Below are 5,509 nucleotides of genomic sequence, written 5' to 3'. Positions count from 1 at the left end.
AGTTCACAGAAGAGTTTGATGTACCTTAAGCCTTTATGGCCACTGCCATAAACCTCATCTGTGTGCTGAGCTTGCTTCCCAGTGAGCTCTCTGGACAGTTCCATGTCTGATGTTCCCCTGAGCCAGAGCTTGGTACTTGCTCGGCATGTTTATCATCTGCTGTCTTCCAAGGCTCCCGACTCAGCTTTCCCAGAAGATCTTTCCTCATCACTTTTCTTCATTTTCCACTGAAGCTTGTTTGAAATCTCTTCTTTACTCTAATTGGTCTTGTGAGGTACCCTGGATTTGTCTATGACTCTTTTATAATAAAACTAGTTGAGAAATAACTCTCATTGTGTGTCGGCTGCTTGATTTATTACTGTCATTTGTTGTTCACCTTCTGTGACTTTATCTGTTTAAGATCTTTGCATTTTTGTGTTAATATTGGAGCTCCTATATCAATATATCAACTGGATGTAGATATGCTATTGATCAAAGTATTTGCTTGTTATTTTGAGTGCTAGCAGAATTTTGAAAGTACCATAATCTAGCAAACTGCTAATAAAGGTGTGTCTTTATCTAAAATATCCTCTTGTATAGAAGTTGGGAAATTAATATTCCCGAAGAGTTAAAATTCATTATGTATTGTGTCTTCTAATGCTTTTTCGTGACTTAAGATACATTCAAACACTTTTCTTGACTCCTTTTGATTTGTGATATAACATACCATAAGGCTAAATATACTTCAAAATACCTACTAGCTAATAGTTTGTGCTAATGTTTATGAAAGCTTTGCGAGAGAGGGTGGGGGCAGTAGAATATAAAGGCTAAGATGTGACTCTGGGAACTGACAGCCTGGATTTAGATATAGGCTGAAGCATTAACTGGAAATGTTGGCTTGGGAAAATTAATTTACCCTTCAGCCCCTTCAGCCTAGCACTGTCTCTCAGCAGTCACAGAGAAGATGAAGTAAGCAATTTCAGAGTCTCACATATAGAAAGCAACCTATAACAACTAGATTTGTAGCATTTCAAAATTCATGAGGTTCTATTTCTGTCTTTTTTGTTTTTTGTTTTCTTTTTTTTTTTTTACCAACAAGATGTATAGCTATTTTGTTTGATTTGTTATTTTCTGGGTCTAGGCTCTTTCAGTGTGGTCTAGGCTCTTTCAATGTGGTCTTTTCTCCACAACTTTTGGTCAGCAATCAAATATGAAATACTTGTGTTACTTGACTGGCTTGGTGAAGCAGCAAGCACACTAGTAGACTAAAAGAAGCAGCTTGTGAGAGGAAACGAGAGAATTTGGAATACTATGTTATGAGCAGGTGGGCTTTGGCAGGTGAGGAGGATGTAAGAACTGTAATAAAGAAAGTCTGGCTCTTTTTTATGACGCCTCCCAGGCGCTCGGCTGTGTCAAGATGAAGCTGAACATCTCCTTCCCCGCCACCGGCTGTCAGAAGCTCATTGAGGTGGATGACGAGCGTAAGCTCCGCACCTTCTATGAGAAGCACATGGCCACGGAAGTAGCTGCTGATGCTCTTGGTGAAGAGTGGAAGGGTTATGTGGTCCGGATCAGCGGTGGGAATGACAAGCAAGGTTTTCCCATGAAGCAAGGTGTTCTGACCCATGGCAGAGTGCGCCTGCTGCTGAGTAAGGGGCATTCCTGTTACAGACCAAGGAGAACTGGAGAGAGGAAACGCAAGTCTGTTCGCGGATGCATTGTGGACGCTAATCTCAGTGTTCTCAACTTGGTTATTGTAAAGAAAGGAGAGAAGGATATTCCTGGACTGACAGACACTACTGGGCTTCGTCGGTTGGGACCTAAAAGAGCTAGTAGAATCCGAAAGCTTTTTAATCTCTCCAAAGAAGATGATGTCCGCCAGTATGTTGTCAGGAAGCCCTTAAACAAAGAAGGTAAGAAGTCCAGGACCAAAGCACCCAAGATTCGGCGTCTTGTTACTCCACGTGTCCTGCAACGACGTATTGTTCTGAAGAAGCAACGCACTAAGAAGAACAAGGAGGAGGCTGTTTAGAATACGCTAAACTTTTGGCCAAGAAAATGAAGGAAGCCAAAGAAAAGCGCCAGGAACAGATTGCCAAGAGACGTAGGCTATCCTCGCTGAGAGCTTCTACTTCTAAGTCTGAGTCCAGTCAAAAATGAGTCTTTAAGAGAAACAAATAAATAATGACCTCGAATCTTTAAAAAGAGAAAGAAAGAAAGAAAGAAAGAAAGAAAGAAAGAAAGAAAGAAAGAAAGAAAGAAAGAAAGAAAGGAAGAAAGGAAGAAAGGAAGAAAGGAAGGAAGGAAGGAAGAAAGAAAGTCTGTGTAGGGAACAGGGATCAAAGGCTCCAGTAGGGGCAGAGGGGGTGGTGGTGAAAGAAACCACATTGCCTTACAGGGTTAGTAGCACAATGAACATACAAGAAGAAGCCAAAAGGCAAGATGTAAAGGAAAGAAGAGAAAGAAGAGAGAGAAAGACATAGTTCCACCCACAACGCTCCTGCCAACCCTGCAATCAGAATGGATCCAGCTAAATCCCTCAGCTTGTCTTTGCACCACATCGCCAGAGCTGAGAAAGACAAGTGAGGCATGCATCCCCCCATTCCGTCCTAAGCTCTGTTCTATTTTGCTGAAGTTCTTAAATGCAAAGAGACTGAGCTTTCTAATTGGCAAGGTGTGTAAGATATTATGTCTTCCTCTAAAACTTTATCACTGCTTCTCATTGGTTGGTACCACGCAACAATTTTCAATTTATACTTGCATGAATTTTTAAAATCATCTGTATTCATTTTCAAGCACAGCTTCAGCCCTTTGACCATTATTTCAGAAGGCTCAACCATTTTGGCTTTGCTCCACATTTGAAATTATGATTTGTGTTTCCCAATAGATTTCCACTCAAATTACATCTCAACTCCTAACCTTTGTTTTACATTGCCTGAGAGCACAGAAAGTTACCTTTGGAGAGGGGAGATGCATATTGCATTGGAAAACTATGCTGTGCCTGGTCTTTGAGTTTGCCTTAAGGCCGATTTATGCCACTTAAAGTAATCCAGTATGCTCTTTGGTAATTGAAATCCTTCCATTACCTTCTCTCCAGCCCATTTAAATATTTGTCTCTCAGATGCAATTACGTCAGGAGGTGAGCCAAATGGTTTGGGAAAGTCATGGGTACTTCCACAACAAGACTATTGGCTCCCAACCAAAAAGTTGGCTCTTGATCAGAATTCTCAGCCCAAGTCTCTTCTCTTCACGGCTCCTGTTTGCGGACTGTGATCTACCTTTCTCAGGATTCTAAGACAATGCTCAGGAAAAGTTACCCGATGCTCTTGGTGGCAACCACAAAGAAAAGATCCCCTCATTTTCTTCATTGCTTGATGTCTATAAAAATAACTCCTCTTTTGCTTATTTTCCTTCAACCCTTTTACATCATGAATACAATTTCAAATATTTGTATTTATTCTAAACCTCATAAGTACAATTTTAAGGAGGACCCTGCCCCATAAACTCAATTAACAGCACTGGGAAATGCCCATGCTAAAGCACCAACAGTACCTATTGACTGTGCTTAGATGTTTATTACACATATAGAATGCTGCTGGATCACAGCGTGCAGAATAAATAATTCAGTGGAATGCATAGAGAAAACTAATGATTCTGTATTCTAATAACTGTTTTACGGGGAGTTTTTTCATTAAGCTCTCAAAACTACCTCATACATCCACATTTGGATGATGTAATGAAGCTATATTTAACTGTAGAACTCTCCTTACATGCCAGATTTCAAATCTGCTTCTAAGTAAATGTCCTTTTGCGGACTCATTATGACTATTCCTGTCTTCTTTCAAAACAAACCCATTACTGATGCTCATTTCCTTTCTTCTCCTGGCTTCTGGCTGTCAGATTTACACCTCTTCCAACCAATGCTGTCTTGGCCAATTGTGCCAATATCACAGCCAAGAACAGGGCTCTGAAGCCCTACAGACATGGCCAGAGAATACCAGCAAATGTTTTCTTCTGGGGTCTTCTCAAGAAACAATCCCAAAACATGATGCAGGTGAGATTATAATGAGATAGTATAATGAGTAAGTTATGAGTAATCACTAATTGACTCTATGATTAACAGCAGACCCTCTTTTTTAAAATTTAGAAGGTTCATACAACTAATGTATGTCCATACATTCAGACATGTATATCCCAATATGAAGATACATGTGAAATACTGATGTAGTAGTCATTGCAACTTCCATGGGCCAGGAAAACCAAGTTATTATTCCTACTGACAATTAGTTAACTTCTATAGTTACAAATCTCCTCAAAGGATGTGCATTTATTGAACTCCAAATTGTACTTTCAAGCAGACACTACCAAAATACTCCAAACACCCTCAAGAACGAACATAAGCACCAGTCAATAACTGAACAACTGCATGGTATAGTTGAGGGCCACGTGATGCACTGCATCTGATTGTCTGATGTTTTACTTTCTTAGCCTTTCCTGGGACCTTGGGTGATGTCCTTTATGGTGCTGACATCTAAGGTAAAATTGTCCTGTGGAAGTTTGTAATACACTAATTTATTCTGTGGGTGGGTACACACATGCTATTGTGGCTGTGGAAGTTCAAGATCAGCCTAGGTTGTCTCCTTCCAACTTGGTTCTCTCTCTGACATATGACCACTCAGGTTTTCAGGATTGACCTTTTTGTGGCTTTTATTTTATTTTATTTTTTTACATTCCTGAGAACTCTGACATTTAAAAGCACAAAGTTAGCCTTTTCTCTTCAGTATAAAGCAGGTAAGGAAATATACTATTTCATTTAATAATAGTTCTCTCTGATGAGTGCTTTCCTACAGTCTGAAAAAAGTATATGGAGAATGATAAAAAGAAATAAGTCTTATGTTTTGAGTTATGTGGTGCTCTGCATAGAATGATGGCCTCTCCTGACACCCCACTCTCCAAGCCTGGATGAGAGTCCCTCTGTCCCACTGTATCCACCCTCTCTATAACTCGCATATTAATTAGTGATCAACTCAGTGATCAAACTGTTTAAATGACAGATGTTCAAACAACCTCTATCATACCAAATAATAATTCCAACATATGAAAGTGATGATTACAGTAATTAGGATGTTATGTTAGTTGTATCATTGCTGTGGACAAATATCTGATGGCAACAACCTAAAGGAAATGGCACAAAGACCCGGAGCAAGTATGACCTTCAAAGGTATTCTTCCAACAAGGTACTTTCTTCAGCTAGGCCTCAACCTCTGGTGTTTTTATGATCTCCAAAAATATTGACACTGGCTACTCACTAAGCATGAGTATATAAGACATTTTATATTCAATCCATAAAAAAAATGCCTTTCAAAGAAGAGCCATCTGTATTTCCTTAAAGAATCATCTCATGCCATCACAAGAAGAGGTAAAGAGAAGAATATTCTGAGAGAGAGAGAGAGAGAGAGAGAGAGAGAGAGAGAGAGAGAGAGAGAGAGGAGTTTTAAATTTAGTAGCAACATTAATGAGCACAGACATT

At 39.6% G+C, this 5,509-nt stretch overlaps 1 pseudogene; it reads left to right on the top strand.

The window, feature by feature from the left end:
• Positions 1–1,371: 1,371 nt before the first annotated feature.
• On the top strand, positions 1,372–2,145 carry LOC110309713 (annotated as a pseudogene).
• The last annotated feature ends 3,364 nt before the right edge of the window (positions 2,146–5,509 follow it).

Source organism: Mus caroli, chromosome 14 (genome assembly GCF_900094665.2).
Source record: "Mus caroli chromosome 14, CAROLI_EIJ_v1.1, whole genome shotgun sequence".
NCBI classification, from domain to species: domain Eukaryota; kingdom Metazoa; phylum Chordata; class Mammalia; order Rodentia; family Muridae; genus Mus; species Mus caroli.
Note: the sequence above shows the minus strand (reverse complement) of the source record. Positions and strands in the feature narration are given on the sequence as shown.